This window comes from Equus asinus, chromosome 16 (assembly GCF_041296235.1).
Source record: "Equus asinus isolate D_3611 breed Donkey chromosome 16, EquAss-T2T_v2, whole genome shotgun sequence".
NCBI classification, from domain to species: domain Eukaryota; kingdom Metazoa; phylum Chordata; class Mammalia; order Perissodactyla; family Equidae; genus Equus; species Equus asinus.
The window spans coordinates 4046380-4068075 of NC_091805.1; the positions used below are offsets into that span (position 1 = coordinate 4046380).

At 44.3% G+C, this 21696-nt stretch overlaps 1 protein-coding gene across 11 annotated transcripts in view; it reads right to left on the bottom strand.

Annotated features, from left to right (window-relative positions):
* Positions 1 to 21696, bottom strand: part of JAK1 (Janus kinase 1) — a 122448-nt gene that overhangs the window by 59033 nt on the left and 41719 nt on the right. The gene's annotated exons all lie outside the window — the stretch shown is intronic.

The window sequence follows — 21696 nt, forward strand, 5'->3', positions numbered from 1 at the left end:
CCCAAAGTGTTTGTCCTCACGGCTGAAGAGCCTGGCTGGGACATTCATCAACAGCACGGGGAATCAACATGCTGCTGCTGGTGACTCAGCCTCTGGGGCGCACTCTGGGGGAGGAGTTCGTGGGGCTACCATTGGGAGTCACTCTGGATTATTTTTGTAACATCTTGTCCTTGGATAAAAGGGAACAGTCGGAAATAGGCGGCCGGGAGGTCAGCTATTACTCTGTAGAGCTGTTTACACAGCCCTGTTTCCCTATTATCCAGAATTCAGTGTTCTGCATAATTGACAGACATAAGGTACTCATGTTTCCAGGGATCTAAATATGGCAGATTTCAGAAAAATCATGTTTAACGGAAATGTATCTGCCCTTGATGACTCAGAAGACCACATCAGAACTTCTCAGGCCTTCGAATGATGATTTTAACCAACTCTGATTTCATAAAACTGTGAGGCGTGGAACTGGGGGAGTGTCTAGTTAGCGGAATTTACATAAACAGTTCCCCTGTACTATCATCCATTTAAACGGCCTCCTGAGCTCACATGAATGTGATCAACTCGGGGAGTTCTCTGACGCGTGTCCAGCCAGACGTTCCCTGGACATTTTCGGTCTTGGCCAAAAACACTGTGTTTGTCCTGTGCATTACAGCTGTACATATAGCTAATAAGTCGCAGAAATGCTGCACAAACAAGGTCCTCAGCTGCCAAATTGCATGGATCCCACACTGTACCAAAATAAATATTAATGAAGGAATCTCTGCCTTTTTAGCCTTTCTCCAAATGAATGCAAAAAAGCAAAGTTAGCTTAACTGTTCATAACCATTAACTAATCAAAATCAATACAAAACCAATAAACACAATTATATACTTTTTACAGCTTACAAAGCACTTTCAATACGTGATCTCCATTAAGCCTCACAATAATTTTAAGCATCATTCCTCTTCATTTATTCATAAACAAACCAAGGCCTGGAGATGCTAAGTGACTAGTGAAAGATCACATGTATTTATTAACTGGGATTCAAATCCAAATCATGGAGGCAAAGGAAATGGACACAACCAAAGAAAAAATGACAAACAATCATGGTGAAAAGATCAAATTCAACTAACAGTAAAACTAAAATAACAGGATGCCATTTCTCATCTATCTACTCAGTAAAGGTGGTATAGTTGTTTTTAAAAGTAGATACAAGCCTGGATTAGGCAGAAGCACAAACTACTGTCATGTGCAAACTGTAAAAGTGATTTAGACTCATGGTGATAAAAATATCCATTCAGCAATGTAGAACGAGATCACTGAAAAGCACAAGTTCCCCTCCCCACTCCCCAGAGATGATCACTATTCAGTTTTGTGGTACAACCTGCCCTGAGGACAATTTGGCCCCACCGGTCAAGGTGGACTTAAAAATCCTCCTATTCATTAACGAAAATAGTGTGTAGAGGATGACCCCAGCTAGGCTGCAAAGACACAGGAGCCTAATCCTCAAGAGGGGAAAGAAGATGGAGGGGGAGGAGGACACCACAAGAAGAACGATCGGTGCTAAGAGAGCATCTCAGGCGCTTGCGGGAGGAGTGGTTACTTCCTTTTGCATGCTTTTTAAGGTTTTCCCAGTATTCTACAGCTATGCTACTACTCTCACAGGGGGAAGAAGGAATTCTCCCAGCTTCCACAGGGAGTTAGGGCCGGGACTGGGGCTTCAGGAGAGCCGATGCCTCGTCCACTATTTAAGCCAGCACATCGATATATCACTCTGCCTGCCGCCATTTTAAAACAGTCCAAGAGGTCTAATGACCCAAAGCAATTAAGAGATGTGACAAGGCAAAATGTAATGATCTGCTAATAAGTGATAGAGATATTAAGTGCCATGACTTCAGAAAAAGATCCTTCTAGCACGGAATGGTTCCCAAGGCTTCATAAGTCAGAGATCTCTGGCAGGTAAATAGGAGAGGTGTGCTCGATTCCAGGTGAAGACAGAGGTGTACCCAAAGGCAGCAGGCAGAAAACCAGCAAGCCTATTTTGGGGACAGTAAGCAGAAGACTTAAGCATATTCCCGAAGAGAAGCAGGGGACGAGACTGAGGAAGCAGGCTGGGGTCCAGCTGAGATGGAGACGACGGGCAGTGGACAGAGGTCCGGGGAGGCACCGACTGCTCACACACCCAGCTGGTGAGTCAGCCCATCATCCCAACTCCTTTGTCTCCATCCACGTCTCTCCATCGTCCCATGACTTCTCTCTCAAATTTCTCTCTCAAAAACTGAAAAGTTCCTGCCTTCCTTCTTATCTGCCTCTATTCCAGTCTCCACAATGCAGACAGTCATACTTCTAAACTGCACATCTGAGAATCTTATGCTTTCTCTTCTCCTTCATTTCCTACTCTCTTAGGCAAGATGGCTTACAAGGCTACCTGGGATCTCACTCTCATGGCTCACTATGTTTGTACTCTGGACTCCAAATGTACTGAGCTATTTGCAGCTCCTGTAATCCAGCACACTCTTGTCCTCCGAGCCTTTGCTGTCCCCACTCACTCTTCAATTCACAGTTCAGGAACCATCTCCTCCACCCAGGCTGCCCTGACTTGGTCCATCTGCCAAGTCGGGACATCGAGAGCATCCTGTGCTCACCTCTGAAGCGCACTTATAATCCTGCTCTATAACCGGTTGTCTGTAGAACTGTCTGTCTTCTCCGCTGCCTCCAAGGCCCCTGCAGGCAGGGACTGTCGCTGTTATCTGGCTACACGCAGCACCAAACAACATGCTACAGCAGACATTCCACAAATGCTTGTGGGAGGACCAAACGCTTCACCGCGTCCTTCTCCAGGACGCCCACTGCCTCCAGCAGTACGCACCGAATCCCTGGGAACACCATGGACCAGTCTGCACTTAAGAAACTGTTCTATAATATCAAATGCATAGTTTATACGCGTGACTGAATTGTGAAGAACTCTTTAGCTTCGTGTTTTCCTGTGTTCCCTCACACAGTAGCCATGAAGGAACTCACAAGGTTCTTCTTTCCAATAAAGAACACTACACACTCTCAGATTTCTCAGTGTGCGCTGGGAGTTGCCTAGGACTGAAATAATAAAGAAAGTCTATACAGTATGTCAAATCAATTCAATTGAGCCAGCAGGTAAAAAAAACTTCAATTTCATAGTAGGTATGGACCAAACATTGGTTTCTGTTACAGAAGAATCAAGGATAAATTGTGAACCAAAATTATATACACAGTTTTAAAATGTTCACTTACTTACAATTATATTGCCCTGTGAAGGCATTAAATTTATTTATTTATTTTTGAAGTGTCCAGTTCACTGCCTTTTACTATACTGACAGAGCTGTGCAACCACCACCACCATCAAATTCCAGAATTATTTCATCACCTCAAAAGAAATCCCAGGGCCATGAGCAGTCACTGCCACTCTCCCCTACCATACGTTCTGGCAATCATTCATCTATTTGCCTATTCTGGACATTTCATATAAATGGAGTCACAGAATACGGGACCTTTTAGGTCTGGCTTCTTTCACCTAAGACAATGTTTGCCAAGTTCATCCATGTTGTGGCATGTATCAGTATTTCATTCCCTTTTATAACTGAATAATATTCCATTGTATGAAGGCATCTAAACTTCAAAAAAATCATTTTAGAAAAATAATAGGGCTGAAGATACTCCTTGATCTTAAAAATCACCATAGAAAATGAAATTAGTATTATCAGGGTGTATTCTTTACCACAGTTTTATCATTTAATCATGCTAACAACCTCGTGAGGTCAGTGGATTCTTCATTTCCCCAGACGAGGAGGCTGAGGTCCACAGAGATTACATAATTTGCCAAATGTCAGCGTAGCTAGTAAGCGGTAAAACCAGAACGGCCGATGTCTCTTACTGTCTTTGGCCCTCTGGGCAGGAAAATCAGTCCTAGGATTTTTGCCACAGGCGAAACTGAGCAGCAGCCGATGCGAGTACAGGACGGTGCTTCCACCCCTCACTCACTCATGTGCCCTCTCAGCAGTTACTGAAAAACTCCTACGGATTATGCACTGCACAAGGACCTGGGGATATAACAGGAACACTGGGGACACAAGGTGTTTCTTTATTCACATAAAGTGCTTTCGTTCACAGATTTTTTTCTTTTGTTGTGTTGTGCTGTATCCTGTTAAGATGAGAGAGACTTGAGAACACTTAAACGACAATGTGAAGAGAAGAGTCAAAGGGTGAAGATGACGGTATGAGAGAGAGAAAGGATGATCTAATAACCAGTGGTCAGAAGAAGATGGGATTGGACACGAAGTGGATGCCCCCAGTTAAGGGCGGGTGGCGGAGACTGCTATCTGCAGCCCATTATCCTTCCTCCCGCCTTTAACAGTAATTCTTTGCTCTGCACACGATGCTCACAAGAAAGACTACAACTGAAGGCCTCCCTTGCAGCAATATGAGGCCATGTGAGTAAGTTCTGCTCAACGTGATATAAACAAAGCATGTGGGGCAGCTTCCCTCCAACAGGCTAGTATATGGCCTTTGTCCCTTTTTCTTGATCCCTCTTAGAAATGTGTACAGGGGCTGGCCCCGTGGCTGAGTGGTTGAGTTCGCGTGCTCCGCTGCAGGCGGCCCAGTGTTTCGTTGGTTCAAATCCTGGGCGTGGACATGGCACTGCTCATCAAGCCACGCTGAGGCAGCGTCCCGCATGCCACAACTAGAAAGACCCACAACTAAGAATATACAACTATGTACTGGGGGGCTTTGGGGAGAAAAAGGAAAAAAATAAAATCTTTAAAAAAAAAGAAAAATGTGTACAGCCTCTGAACTTGTTTAAGGTGAGCTTCTAATATGAACGGGATAATGAAAGATATAAGGATTGATCTGGAGGGCGGGAGGCCAAGTAGTTAAGTGCACAAAGTTGAAAATCACACACCTGGGTCTTAATTCTGGCTTTTCACTCAGGAGGTGTATCAACTTACACAAGTTCCTAAATCTCCAAGCCTCAATTCCTTTATCTATAAAATGAGCTTCAATAAATGGTACTGGGAGAAACTGGACAGCCACACGCAAAAGAATGAAACTGGACCTCTATCTTACACCATACATAAAAATCAACTCAAAATGGATTAGAAACTTGAACATAAGACCTAAAACCATCAAACTCTTAGAAAAAAACATAGGTAAGCTCCTTGACATTAGTCTTCGAAATGATTTTTTTGGATTCAACACAAAAGCAAAGGCAACAAAAAGAAAAATAAACAAGTGGGACTACATGAAATTTAAAAGTTTCTGCACAACAAACCATCAACAAAATAAAAGGCAACCTACCTAACGGGAGAAAATATTTGCAAATCATATATAAGGGGTTAATATCCAAAATATATAAATAACTCATACAACTAAATAGCAAAAAAACAATCTGATTAAAAAATAGGCAGAAGATCGGAATAGACATTTTTCCAAAGAAGACATAAAGATGGCCAACAGGTACATAACAAGGTGCTTAGCATCATTAATCATCAGGGAAACACAAATCAAAACCATAATAAGATATCACCTCACACCTGTTAGGATGGCTAGGATCAAAAAGATAAGAAATAACAAGTGTTGGCGAGGATGGGGAGAAAAGGGAACCCTTGTGCACTGTTGGTGGGAATGTAAACTGGTGCAGCCACTACGGAAAACAGTATGAAGGTTCCTCAAAAAATTAAAAATAGAACTGCCATGTGATCCAGCCACCTCACCTCTGGGTATTTATCCAAAGGAAACGAACACACTAGCTTGAAAATATATCTGTACCCTCCTGTTCACTGCAGTGTTATTTACAACAGTCAGGATATGGAAGCAAACTAAGTGTCCACTGATGGATGGATGGATGGGCGGACGGATGGATGGATGGATGGATGGATAAAGAAAATGTGGTGTGTGTGTGTGTGTGTGTATATATATATATATATATATATACATATATATAATGGAATGTTATTCAGCCATAAAAAAGAAGGAAATTCTGCCATTTGTGACAATATGGACGGACCTTGAGGGCATTATGCTGAGCGAAATCAGTCCGACAGAGAAAGACAAATACTGCATGATCTCACTCATACGTGCAATCTAAAAGCACTACAGCAGACAGATGGCGGTTGCCAGAGGTGGGGCGTGGGCAGAGTGATGGTGGTCAAAAGGTACAAACCTCCAGTTATAAAATAAGCCAGTCCTGGGGACGTAACGTACAGCATGGTGACTATAGTTAACAATACTGTATTACACGTTTAAAAGTTGCTAAGAGGGGCCAGCCCGTGGCCAAGTGGTTAAGTTCACATGCTCCACTTCGGCGGCCCAGGGTTTTGCCGGTTCGAATCCTGGGCATGGACATGGCACTGCTCGTCAAGCCATGCTGAGGCGGCATCCCACATGACACAACTAGAAGGACCCATAACTAAAAATGCACAACTATGTAGTGGGGGCCTTTGGAGAGAAAAAGGAAAAAAACAATCTTCAAAAAAAAAAAGTTGCTAAGAGAGTAAATCTTAAAAGTTCTCATCATAAGAAAAGAAAATTTGTAACTGTGTGGTGATAGACGTTAACGTTAACTTACTGTGGTGATCATTTCAAAATATGTACTTAAGTCATTACGTTGTACATCTAACGTAAATAAAAGGATAATCTGTTAACCTAATTGAGACTGGAAGATCTAAAGTAAGCAACATGCTAGAAATGCCTTCAAAAAAAAAAGTGTAAAGGAATAAAAGCGCAAGAATTCAAAAATAAAATACACTGGGAGTAATACTCTCTTATTTCCCAGTGCCGGTAGCATCATAAAGTCCTCGAAACGGATAAAAGGACTGTGTGGGTGCTACCATGACCCTAAATGACATCTTTTGTCACAAAAGGTCCAGTTAACACAACCCACATATGTTCCAGTCCACACCTGACTCAGGGTCAGAAATCATGTCCAATATCCTCCATCCTACAGATTACTGCCATCAGCATCTAACTTGGGTTCTCCTCCAGCACGTGCCATGCTCTAGGAAGAGTCACCAACTTGACTAGGAGTTCCTATAGGGCAACAAGATTTTTTCTTCCCTACAGCCTCGAGGCACAGAGGGCACACTGCTCTGAAACAAACAGGTCTCTATCTTTTCACTAACACTTACTGAGATGCCAGCAGGTGCCAGGCACTGTACTAAGTGCTATGGCTGTAGTGAGGAACACGAGAGATAAGATTCTTTAACACAGAAACTTTTTAAGTGTTGGTTAATTAATGAATCTGAACAAGAAAATGTCACAGCCAGGAGTGACATTAGTAATTAATTCATTCAACCCACTCAAATTCTAAATGTGGACAAAGGCCAAGAGAGGCCAAGCAGCAAGCTCAACATAAAGCAGCATTCCCAAACTATGTCTTCTGGAACCCTGCGTTTCTATGCAAAGAGAGTAACTGTTCTCTACAGATATCGCTCAGAAAACGGAGAGAAGGAAAATGGCAGTCTCACAGCGAAATAAATTAGGGAAACACTAAACAAAGTTAACTATTTTTAGCAGTCAGAGCTCTCAGCCTTTAATGTGTTAATAACTATAGTGAATCTTCAACTTTTGCAAAAATATTTGACCGAGGGACTTCTTTTTTAATGGAATATATATACTCGGAAGAGTCTGAATCAGATGATCTCTATGCTCTCTTTCACTTCTCAAACTCTATAAATTTATCTAAGAGTATGAATCTCAGAAAGCCTTCTTTCCTGGACAGATCATCTAAAATATCATATTCCTGAGAAAAGGCATTCATCTATTCATCCAGCCATCCATCCATCCATCCAATCACTTATATTCATACTCTCTCTCTCTGCCACATACACACACATCCTAAAACTGGACAGACACAAGCATAAGAATAAAATCTAAGACTTCAGTTAGATCAGACTAAAAAGGTACTCATCAAAACTGGGGAGAATGGGGCATTTTTGCAATGTCACCTCAAGCCAGTGTTCTGGAAGGTAACGCCTGCAAAAAGTTACATTTCCCTATTATTCAATAACCAAACATCTGGGGACAGTCCTTGCAATTCTGGAAACAGCAGGTGGGCACAGAGAAAATAACCAAGGAGAGAGAGAGAACAAACAACAGTTCCTAGGCAGCAGCGAAGGCTCCTTTCCCCAACTCTGTCCCAAATGACCCTCTGCCCTCCTCTGCCTTGGCCTTCTGGCTTCTTCCCCCTTTGCCCCACTTGAGTTTCCTGTTTTCATTCCCTATCTTTTTGAGAGTTGTCTCTTTTCACTATATGACTGGATAAGTTCTATGACACACTGGCAGCTGGCCACAGAGTCTTCCCAGAACAGAGCCCACTTTTCAGGAAACCCTGCCTCGTTCCCAGTGAAGGGAAGATGATAGAGAGGGAGGGGCAGAGAGTGTAAGGAGCAAATTCGAGCAGCTTACTAAGATTCGGGAACTCAAGTAGGTATCTGTTCACAAAAACAGACGATGCCAAGTGTATCCAATCCACGTTTAGTACACATATTTGTATGCATGTCTATAAATATGTCAGATACCAATGTTACGTTTTTTGAGTGTAAGAACCCTGTTAATGGTAATAGCTCATGATCCCTCTGCTATATATTTTCTTGGACTGCTAAAAATAGAAAAACAACATTTAAAGCATACATTGTGGGGTAGGCCTCTTGTAAAATTTCCCAAACATCCACCACACCCTCTCCACGCCCCCCACCCTGAGTTACATAACCCACATATTGGGAACCTTGCTATTTACCAAATTCACACACACCTCATCCTATCCCATACAGATTTTCAGGAGAAAAATCATGCGGGGAAATGATTTCCCTACATAACTTCCCCTACTCCTATATTTCTTCATACAATTAAGCACTAAATAATTTTCAGTGTGTGTTCGTGTGTAATATCTTACACAAGCCCTGTAACAATCTTCAGAAAGACAGGGGTCAGGTCCCAGCATCCTCATTTTCAGAAGCTGGAGCCTCCTTCATTTGTCAATCTCCAAAACTCTGGTAGGCCCCAGGGCTCAGATCTCGATCTTCACCTTCACTCTATCCACGCTCACTACCAAGTGGTCACACCCAGTTCCATGGTTTAAATGCCATTTATAGGCTGGCAATTTCCAAAGTGATATCTCAGAACTCCCATCTCAAATACCCAACTACTTCTTCAACATCTCTAACGGGAGTCTAATAAGCACCGAAAGCCTATATAAAAAGCAACATGATTCCCGCACCACCACACACACCACTCGCCTCCTCCCCAGTGTTCCCCTTCTCAATAAATGCCACTACTATCGTCTGGCAAAAAATTCAGAGGTCATCTCTTTCTCTCGCATCCCACCTCCCAACCATCACCAATTCTATCGACTTTAGCTTCAAAACACGTCACTCATGCAACAATTTCTCACCACCTCACTGCCTCCCCTGTCCAGTCACCACCATTGTCTTAACATCAGCACCAAGAAGGCAGGGGCTGTGTCAGTTTTATTCTCCATTGTATCTGCAGTGTAGGACACACAACAACTGCTCAAGAACAATGAATGCACATTGGCTCAGAGACGAAGCAGCGATACAAGCCAGGTCTTCAACTCAGATCTCCACCTGCATTGGCAACGACTGTGCCCACCACCCCACAATGCCTTTGCGCTTTAGAGAGAAGGGGGAGGGGGTACCACCACCTTCCATCCTTGGGCTTGTTTTTCTTCTTCCTTTTACTCTTCTCTCAAGTGTACATCCTCAAAACTGCTTTTCCACCAAACTCCTACTCTGAGCAGTGAGGAAATGCATACAAAGGAGAGAAATGTTTGTGCATCCAAAGTAAACTTTTCAGTAACACCTCTAAAATTGAGTCTGTTTTGGCAAAATGGTGTGAAAAGTATTAAAAACTAATAAAGACAGTAGAGGAGGGGATCAGTTCAGACACTTCCACAGCCTAACCCCAATTGTAAGCTGAAAACATCAGGACACGGGGTTGGGCGTGGGGGCTCTACAAGTAAACTGATACACGCACCGCTTACACAGCCCTACTGGCATCCTTCAGAACAGCTATGAGGAAGTGAAAAGCTCGGTTCTGAAGGAAGGGATAACACTTTTCTAGGACAATAAACCTCTCTGGGTCTTTCTCAGACCTGCAACAGAGTGAAATTTATAAAGCGTGCCAGACCCAGTACAGGCTCTGCCACAAGAAATCTCTTCTCTGAGCTTCGGGGTCCTCAGGCACAAGAGTATATGCGTAAGATGTGTTGGGGGTGCGTCCTCAGCCCTGACATGCCAAGACTCCCTGATTTTATGGAACTGGGCCTCTGAGAAGACACAGGAGCCACCTCCAGATGCAATAAAATACACTAGTGAAATGAACACATGTTCCTTACCACCACGTAGTCAGGACTGCAAAAAAGCCATGAAGACTGAGCCCAACCAAAACTATATCTGCTGACTGAAAAATACTTAGGACCCTTCCTCTGCTATTCCCGTTAGCCTAAAGCCTTCTCAGTCTGGAACTTGAGACACGTTCAAAACTGTTAAGCATTGCACCATCTGTCCGAAAGGAAGCCAGTCAAGAAAAAGAATAATGACACAGGAAAGGAGACTACTGACCTCCTTAACAGATAGAACATTCCAGACACTTTAAAAACATCCATTTATCTCTAAGGAGTATTGAAAATGTAGAGACAAGTCAGCACTGCTCAGATTAGAACATTACGCACTGTCATCACAAATGATTTTTATCAAATTCTTACATATACAACGTCTATTAAGCCATATATAAGGCTAGTTGTTTCAGTCCTTATTCTCATGGTGGTGACCCTCTCAAAATGACAGACATATTGGGCCGTATCCTTATTAATTCTAACATGACGGGGGTCTTTCTACTGAGCTACATTCCCAGGTGCACTTTATTCCTTTTTATGTGTTCCACTGTTCAAGCTTTCAACACATTCAGGCAAGTCTTCTTTCCCATTTGTTCCAATTAGTAAAAGTTTTTCTATGCTGATTGGGGGGAAAAAAACATTAATTATGTTTTGCTTAAATTAGTGCATTTGGGAGAAGGTCCCAAAGAGTCCAGAGCAGAAGGAGGTGGTTAAGACTCCTAATCTTCCCAGATTGTGTATTTTTACTTGTTGTACTAGCAAAATGCCATTTGAATAATCTTAATCAGGCATTCAAATTGGTGCATTTCATTCCAAGCTTGCTAAAAGGGAAGCATATGCCCACAGTCTTCAGAAAATAATATACTGTGGGTTCATGGCATACATACACACACACCTTGTTTAAATAAAGTAAATATTCACTGTACACTGTTATTTGTAAACATAACCTTGCTAGGTCTGAACGTTTGTGTCCCCCCAAAACTCACACGTTGGGAGCCTAATCACCACTGTGATTAGAGGCCCTGGGAGGTGATCAGGCCATGAGGGTGGAGCCCAGTGCTCTGATAAAAGAGGTCCTCTCAAACTCCCTAGCGCCCTCCATCACGTGAGGATACAACAAGAAGTCTGAGACCCAGAAGCGGGCCCTTACTCAACCATGCTGGCACTCTGATCTTGGACTTCCACCCTCCAGAACTGTGAGAAATAGATTTCTGTTGTCTAGAAGCTACACCCAGCCTCTGGTATTTAGTTACAGCAGACCCAACGGACAAAGGCAAACCTCAGTGCAAAGGTGAAGTTGTGCAGTTAGAAGTGGCCTTTCTCCAGCTCAAAAATCCAGCAAGTACGAAATTCCCAGACGAGGTCATAGGCTTCACCAAGCTCCATCATCAAAAGCTCAGACACTGAAACAAACTGGCAACATAACAGACACAGAATGAGTGGTTGCCGACTGAAAGAATGAATGAATGAACCAACGTGTACAGGAACAAAGGACACAAGAACTGAGCTTCTACTGTCGCTGCTGTCCACAATGATGGCAGCCACTGCCATGTTTTTACTTCTCCTTCCTACCGTTTAACTACCGGGATGCGGTATAACACATTCCAACTAAAGGTGAGGTTTTGTTTTCACCAAATTACGGCTTGGTATTTAGTGGTATATTTCTTTTCTGGCTTGAGAGGAGCTGCTTCGCACAGGAGCTGCTGACAAGTAAGTTGGCACATGCACACCACTGGGTCCGAGTGATTAGGAAGAGAGGGTCCCCGAGGCAGAGGTGGGCGAAGGCAGGTGGGGGTGAAGGGGTGTTTACTAGAAGGGAGAAGACGATGTGGACGGGAAGCTGGCGGGTGATCATATACAAAGGTTTCGGATGGGACGGAAGGAGAGGACAAGACCAGGAAGGAGTAGACAGGAGCAGTGAAGCCAAGAACACTGAGAGAAACGGAGAGAGATGGAGGGAGAGACCAGGAGAGGACCATCCGGAGAAGCATTCCGAGAAAGGAACACAGATATTCTAAGCCCGGCCAAATCTGCGAAGTTTCAGTCCTCATCCTCACGTTAACGCTTCGACACACCAGATTTATCGACTCTTTGTCCAACAGCTTCGACAGGCGACACGTGGAGCTCACCTGCTTCATTCCTCGTTCTTGTGGGGAGGTGACTTCTTCAAGGGTGGTACCTCAACAGACACACTGTTATTTTGAGGTAATATCAGTCTCTTTGCCACAAAAGCTTTTGCCTTCTAAACTCCAAACAGTTCCATGAAAATCATGTTGAAACTATAATGCTATCTTTATATTTGTTATTTATTTAAGCTCTGACCTAACCCACAAGATTCTAAGGGCAGTTCATAAAAATATAGTTAATAAAACAGAAATGTATAAAAAAAAAAATCCAGCACTGAGAAAATTATAACAGGACAAAAAGTCAAGACCAGGGAAAAGCCATTTGCAAGCTACGGCTTTCCAAACAGATGAGCCAAAAATTTGGCTCTGAGTTTCCTAGGGGTCAAAAAGGAAAGGGAAACACGACCCAATACATTCCTTTCATTGTCAAAAGGGGAAAAGAAAATGCACCAGTTCTTTGAGGAATGGAAATTTTTTCTGGCATTAGTTCTAAAACAAATTCCTCCTGAGTGGGGAGGGAGCACTTGAAATTTGATCTCCTGAAGCGTCTGTAGTCTCCCAATTAGAGATTTATGCTGCACTTGGGAATATCGACATAGGGTATTTAGATTCTAAAAAATCAAGTCAGGACACCAGCCTAAAAACTCTCTCTCTCTTCGTTTTTTAGTATTTTTCCAAAAAGCCACTCCCCTTACCCCCCATGATTCCTCTGTCTTCTCCTTGCACTGAGGATTTACTTCTTCACGACACATCAGTCAAAATGGTCAATTAACGTGTCTGAGACTCTAAAACCATGACAAATCTAGAAAATTATTCAGGAGTGGAGAAACAAAGAAACCATTCTTGGGGCAGGCCTGGTGGTGCCGCAGTTAAGTTCGCACGTTCCACTTCCGTGGCCCAGTGTTCGCCAGTTCAGATCCCTACACACCATTTGTCAAGCCAGGCTGTGGCAGGTGTCCCACATATAAAGTAGAGGAAGATGGGCATGGATGTTAGCTCAGGGCCAGTCTTCCTCAGCAAAAAGAGGAGGATTCGTGGCAGATGTTAGCTCAGGGCTAATCTTCCCCCCCAAAAAAAAAGAAAGAAAGAAAAGAAACCCTTCTTATCCACTGATCAATCTAGTTATTGAGACAGATTGACATAAAAGTGAAGAAAACTACCAGAAAGCATGTCAGAAATTTTAGAGTATTTGGTGAGGGATTTGCGGCTGGAGGAACACCACCAGAAAACCTTCCAAGTGCAAGAGACTAAGAGTGAACAATGGACGGGGGTTCTGAGCACGGGCGATGACATAACCTAGCATCCGAACGGGGACACCTTCGAGTTACAGAGGGTCGGTCCTAGGAATAACCACACCCGACAACAGGCATCCGCCAGGGCCATCCCAGGCAAACAGGACACGGGGACCCAGCGAGCTCATCACAGCCTCACGTCCCCATGTATTTCCGCACTATACCCGCAATGACAGCATACAGGATAGAGAAGGCCAGTAACACTCCTCCCATTTTACAGATAAAGACAGCATATGCCAGAGATCAGCTCAGTAACTAACTCGAGTTTGCAAAGAGGAAAATCAGAGCAGAGACTGGAGGTCTGCTGACTCCTAAGCCAACAGCCTCCCCTCAGTAACCTCAGTAATGACCCGGGTCAGCCAGCTACAAGGATGTGGGCCTAAGTTCTTTCTCTTTCCCAATAACAGTAGTAAAAGTTGAAGACATTTTCAAATACAGGGAGAAAATATCTTCCTTTATGCTTTAAACACAAACATAGCTGGGTTTATGTTTTGAGTATTTTACATTTCTAACAGGATTTTTTTGTTGCTGTTTCTTATTTCACAATTTTCTTTGTCACTTCATTTCCAATAACCTAAATATACGCAAGGGTCCTGGATAAGAACGACAGATGCATGATAGGCTTAAATTCAAAACTCTCATAAAATCTAATTCAGTCTAACTCAGTTAATTCAGGCTCTCCATTTTTTTTTTTTTTTAAAGATTTTATTTTATTTTTTTTTCCTTTTTCTCCCCAAAGCCCCCCAGTACATAGTTGTATATTCTTCGTTGTGGGTCCTTCTAGTTGTGGCATGTGGGACGCTGCCTCAGCGTGGTCTGATGAGCAGTGCCATGTCCGCGCCCAGGATTCGAACCAACGAAACACTGGGCCGCCTGCAGCGGAGCGCGCGAGCTTAACCACTCGGCCACGGGGCCAGCCCCCTCAGGCTCTCCATTTTAATACATTAACAATCTGTCTCTGTTTTCCCACCCTAAAATGAGTATTACTATGCCATCACCTGCCCTACATTAAGCAGCAAACAATTAGAAAATGTTTTATAGGATTACTGGGTAATAAATAGCTAATCTAGTAATTGGCATAGCAGCTGTACATCAGAAGCACCCGGGAGCTCTTTAACCTATACTATTCCGTACACACCCTGGACCTACTGAGTCAGGAACCCAGAGAAGACTATTTTTTAAACTGTCCAGGTGATTCCGAGGCCCAGCCCTTCTAATCCCAATCCTAATCTGGCCAACCCAAGACCTCCCAGGCAGACACAGGCAACCCCTGACCCACCAGCACCACACTTATGTCACTCTACTCTCCCCTCCGCAACCCACATGACTTCTTTCCATTGATTTTCTTTTTTCCACTCTGCAACGCAGCACCAACGGGCAGCTGAGGACATGCACACGGCAGTCAGAAAGCTGTGGGGCAAGTCCTGCTCACTCTTCGCCCAACACCCTCCCAAGCATCCTCTGAATTAGCCGATGTCAAAAGGTAACAACTGTCATGATCATAACAACAACAAAAGCAATATTTGCAAAGCACTTACCACACCACCAGCAGTGCTAATGGCTCTGCACGCACAGCCCCCGTCTCCACACCCTGTAAGGTGAGACTGTTCGCCTCCGTCTCAGCGTGGCAGAGGTCGAAAGAGCTTTCCCAAGGTCATACAATAGGAAGGGGCAGAGCAAGGACTGGAACCTAAATCCCAAGCTCTTCTCAACACACGCACCAACTAACCTACAGCTTTTCCGAGCCCCTCGCCTTCAGGACATCTGGCTTCCACCAGGCTGCAGAGCACAGCCCAGGACCCCACTAGGGTCCCAATGGATAAAGAACGCAAGAAGCCCCTGCACTTGCCAGAAAACTGAAATCTAAACGTCAGCATCAGGAGAGGGAAGCAAAGGTCCATTGCTGAAACACAAACTGCTCCTAGAAAAGTCCTTCTGGACGGAATCAGCAACCCTTCCGGAAAATGAAACACTGAGACTCTGAAGGTGCATCAAAGGTGACTCCTCCAATGTGTAACTTGGGCTTTCCTCTCTGGCTGCCCGGAGAGAAGCAGGATTCAACACTGCAAACGTAATCTCACACCCCAAGCATTTCTTCCTCTTCAGTTGCTCCACTGGATAAAGAAAAACGGGTCTCCACCTGGATGTGTTTGATGGGTGGGTGGCCATATAGTTCACTGTCCAAACTGGGAGACTTTTAAGAGGGAAAGTGGGGTGCTGTTCACAATTATGCTGGGAAAATAGACGTACGGATAGCAGAATTCAAAGACAGCACAGAAGAAATCAACTTCCGTGGACCCACTGAACACTGGGGCTCAGTCTGTTGTGCCTACTATGTGCCAGCCTCTATAGGAACCGGTTATACGAAAAAAAAATTCCTCCCAACCAAAACCTAACAGGGAGAACTGACTAGTCATTCAACATTCACAACATGAAAAGACCAACTGGAGAATAACATGCACAGTAGGATCCCATTTGGATGGATGGACGGACGGATGGATGGATGGACGGCTGAAGTATACTGAAATGCAATTCTTTGGGAGCAGAAAGCAGAATTCTCTAACTCCATGTAAGGGGGGATCAGGCAAGGTTTCACAAGGTATCCTGGGCTGAGATTTGCAGAAAAACAGTAGATATTAAACAGGAGAGAGAGGTGGGCAGGGAGAGAGCACAGCTCATGCAGAACTAAAAGCACACAGAGAGGGCAGAGATTCAAGAGCAGACAGAGACCCTCCCCTGAAGTGCAAGGTGGGCAGTGCACGTGGTGGTGGGTGCCCAAAAATGGGGCTAAAGTGGTGGGCAAGGCAGACCATGGGCGACCCTCTATTTCATGCTGAGGAGCCAGGAGTCAAGAGTGAAGGTGAGAGGAAGCCAATGAATATTGCATTTGGGAAGACCAACGTGTAGAGGCCATCACAGGCAAGCAAGAAGAGAACACAGAGAGACCAACTATTAGGAAGCAATGCCATGGTCCAAACAGGAAATGATGTTGAGGGGCTGGCCCAGTGGCATAGTGGTTAAGTTCACATGCTCTACTTCAGTGGCCCTGAGTTTGCCGGTTCAGATCCCAGGTGCAGACCTACACACCGTTCATGAAGCCATGCTGTGGCAGCACCCCACATAGAATAGAGGAAGATGGGCACAGACGTTAGCTCAGTGACAATCTTCCTCAAGCAAAAAGAGGAAGATCGGCAACAGATGTTAGCTCAGGGCCAATCTTCCTCACCAAGGGGGAAAAAAAAGAAAAGAAAAGAAACGATGTCAAATGAGACTGACAAACATTTATAAATCCTCCACCTCAGACAAGGGGCTGGGCACTAGGAATTCAAAGATAAACAGGATTACTCGCTGCCATATGGAAAGCGGAGTCCAACTGAAGAGACACATACAGGGACAACTTTAACATGAGAGAATGACCATAGACAGTATGAATAAAAGGCTTAAATTAAACAACAAGTTTTTGACTCAAGCACTTCAAGAACTGCTAAAGAGAATGGTAACACAAAGGGCGGAAGTCATGAGGTTCTGGAACAAATGAGAAATGAATAGCTGGGGAGAAGAAAACCTTTCTCAGACACAATTATTCAAGGGTGACCTCTTCTCTTACGTGGGTTTAAGGATAACTGAGAAATATCCGGGCTAACATTTTTAGAACAGAACTATAATTAAAGTATTGCAACTTGCAGCATGTGTGATGGGGGAGTTTTTCCTGAGTATAAGATGAGGCACAACACTATTCAATAAAAAAGATACCAGATTTTTAAGTCTGACCCAAGTTCAAATCCCACTTACTAGCTATGTGGCCTTGAGCCAGTTATTTTACCTGCCTCTCTTCACTGTAAGATGAGAGTAACCACATCTATACCACCTTACAGGATTGTAAATAGTGAATGAGGATTCACGGTTAAAACAGCAGACTGAACACAAGTGTCCTACTTCATTCCCTCTTGAAACCCCACTAAAAGGTGTGTGTGTGTATAAAAATAGTAAAGACTGAAACCACAAATACGGGAGGAGAAACGAGAGGGGAAAACTGGAACTACCTTTTGGGAAGCTGGGAATTAGACGGATGTGTAGACAAATGTCTTAGATAACCCATCAAAACCAAGTCCCAAGCTGACAGTGGCAAAAGGTGAGAACCAATTAAATATACACCACAGAAGCCTCAAAGTCACAGGAATGGACGCACCAGCAACTGACAGAGGAGGGTGGGGAGAGGCGTTTGAGAAACCCCCTGCCCACTCCCCCACCCAGCGGGAGTCTGGACTAGCACTGTTCAAACAACCGCCTGCAGCCACGGAAGTGTTCCCTATCTGCCCTGCCCAGCGCGGCAGCCACGAGCCACAGACTGGGGCTACCGACAGCTCAACAAGTGACTAAGGCAAAGGAGGAACTGATTTCCTAACTTTACTCAACGTTTATCCATTTAAATTTAAATGGCTACAAGTGGCTAGCGGCCATTGCATTTCAGGGCAGCACAGGTCTAGAGGTTTATTTTCCAGAGAGGGTAAGACAGACGACCCTGGACTAGAGATGCCAGGCAAAGCATGGGGACCTGCAGCACACAGGGCACTGTGAGTGCGCACACTGGACGCTGACGGTTTCCTCCCCACGCAGCTCCAGGAACGCTGGCAGCCAGCCCCTGACCCTCCAGGCTAGGGACTGAAAGACTGTTTTCTGAGGAATGTTACCATCATCCCACACGAGCACAAATCTAAAGATACTGACATTGGGGAAAACCCCAATTAACGGCCCATTAAAATCACTCTTCAGTGAAGTTTCAAGTTCATAAGCCCCATAAACATGCCCAGCTTTCCCCTCATGTTTAACCATGAACAGACAACCAAGATAAACAACCGTCTGAGGAAAGTCTCCAGTGCCGATACAGAGACGGAAAAGGCAACTCAGAACAAAGAGATCATTTACAGAGGAAAAAACTCTAAAAGTTAATTAATGTCTTCAGAGAGCTAAAGGGATATATTTTATCTGCGAAGCAAGAATAAGATGTTTTTTAAGTAACATTTAAGAGAAAAAGGAGCTCGGATATTAAAAAAAAGACAGCAGAAATGAAAACCAGGACTGGAAAAGGGCCCTATGGAACTTTCTAGGTTGATGAACATGTTCTATGTTTTGGGCAGTAGCTGCACAAATGCATACAATTGTGAAAACTAAGTGAAATAAACATTTCAGGATTGGTGCACTTTACTGTATATGAATTATACCTTCATTTTTAAAATCTCCATAGAAGGGGTAGAGGATAAAGTTTGGGAAACTGCTTAGCAAAAAAACAGTTTGAAAATAAGAGAGAAAACATAAGAAAACTAAGAGGACCAATGCAGAAAGTCACACACCTGAGTAAAAGGAGTTCCTAAAGAAAAGACAGGGCAAACGGAGAGAAGAAAACCACCAGCAAAACCATTTAAGGAAGACGTGCCAGAACTGAAGGCCACCAGCAGCCAGACTGAAAGGACTCAAAAACGCAATGGATGAAAAGACCTGCTCTGGGAACACTGGAAACAAGAGAAGAGTCTATACGCTTCCAACAGAGAACAAAACGAGCCACACTCAAAAGATCAAGAACTGAGAATATTTCAGATTTTTTTTTTTAATAACTGGCAGACTTTTTAACAGCTGCATGAAGCTGGGAGACAAGCAGCCAACACCTTCAAAAATTCTGAAGGGAAACAATTTCCAACCTAAAAGTCTATAACCAGCCAAACTGTCCATAAAGTCAGGTGGAGGCATAAAGGCATACTTAGACATTCAGATCTTAAAAAATTTGCCTGCTATGCACCCTCAAGAAGCTGGCAGAGGAGAGATTCCAACATGATAAACAGAGATCAAACAGAGAGGAGGCAAAGGGAACTCTTGGGGGCCAGGACAGAGCACTCGCGACGAGGACTGCAGCCAGCCTTAGAGGACAACCAGTCGGCACCTGGGCAGTGGACTCAGGAGACGCACGTGTTTAGGGCTGTCATCAGCAGGATCTCCAGACGGCATCAGGGGTGGAATGCAGATTCCTAACTGAATCTGGCTTCTCTTAATCATGCACTGATAAAGTTCCTGTTCTTCCCTCCGTGTCCTGATGCCTGAATCAGCAGAAGACCATTTCACCCCACAGATGTATTCTGCTCTGGCCTACACCTGAGAGCTACACATAAGCCAGGGAGGGCTTAGAAGCAAAAGTAAAATACAGAGCAGCCCAGCCCCTTGACTCTACCACCTTCAGGCTCCCAGCAGCTGGACCCAGCGCAGCCCTCCAGACACCCCAACTGTGAGAACCCCGTTTCCCACAACTCTCACCACCTCTCCACTCACTTCTCCAAAAGGGTCCCTGCAACTCAACTCCAAATCGAGACTTCACCCAGAGCTTCTGCTCAGATCCGGGGCCAATGAATCCAACCAGGACCATCACGCTCTCCTCCTGACAAGAGAGAGGGCCACACTCCCTTCAGCCAGGTTTGCCCTTGCTTTAGGGACAGCTACAGTGGAAGGAAGGGGACAGCTGATAATTCCGAGGGGAGAGCAACGGGGAGGGGCCTGGGTGACTCTAAAATACTGGTAATGTTCTGTTTCTTAACTAGAATGGGAGGACATGGGTATGTTGTATATTCTCTTCTGCACGTTTAACATACCTTTCAATTTAAAAAGTTCCCTCCTGAAAAAGATTAAGTGAGCTAATAGATGTAAAGCCTCTAACACAATGAGAGATCCTTTTTAGACACTCATTAATTATCAGTTACCTTAACCTCTCCAGTTCTCCAAATCCTGTGTTTCTTTCCAGACCATCTCGAATGGCGGCAACCTTCTGAAGCCCTGACTACGCAATCACCCCCTGGACCTTCATTTGCCAGCTGGTGTCATTATTCACTGGTAATGTATGTCTCCTTAGCTAGATTGAGACCAGAAATTCAAAACAAAACAAAACAAAATAATAATAATAATTCCTTTTCCCAATGACTGTTTCCCTCTTTCAGCTTTCCATTCTCTGCTCTAAAACACAATGATGGTCCTCGGTTGAATGGGGGTGGGGCCTGATGGGCACACAAGACTCTGCCAGGACAAAGTCCAGCTCTCAGGTGAGGCCCCTCCATCACTCAGTGCCTTGCCACTCCTCGAGAAGGCCTGGCACAGAGTAAGAACTCAAATGCTGATACCGAAGGGATGAAATCAGAAGAAAAAAGTTCTTACGAAGAGTGACAAATATGCTAAATGAATTAATGGAAAAGTAGCCCCACATGGGAGGGTTGAAGGCACTGTGATCATACCTAGTGAAAGGAATCAAGCAAAATTTCTAAGCATAAAGAGGCGGTGTGGTATTAAGGAAAATCCTTGAAAATTATTTCCAAGTCTGAAAAGAACTAAACCAGAGGAAAGTGGCTTAACCTAAATGAACGGTGATTTTAAATGTGACAAATTGGTGGTGGTAGTGGTGGAGGGGCCTCCTTATCTCAATCTCGTGGAGCCCGTCTCCCTGCTGGCAGCATGGTGTGGACGGAGTGAGTTCTGATCCTGCCTCTGCTATAACCTAGCTCTGGGCCTTAGAGAAGGCAGGGCCAAACTCTGGGCCTCAGTTTTCCCCACTGTCAAACAAGTGGGCAGAACACAGGTCCGTGACGCTCGCTGAAGGCTAGCAGGGTGACAGGAGCCCTATCTCCCTGCTCTCTGACTCACTGTGTGAGAGAGCAGCACGTGGACACGTCCAGTGCAACACCGTCGCTACCATCCTACTGGTAGGAAAAGCAAAAGACAGACTTTCAAAGTCAGGCACTCCTAGGCAGATTTTAAGTTTTAAAAGCTTTTTATAAATGCTATGCTTTAAGACAGTTAAATGCAGTGACTTTTAACCTGAAAACTGCTGAAGCCAAGAAAAATAATCTAAGATGAACCCATGCCCATTTCTATCATGATTCCATTTTC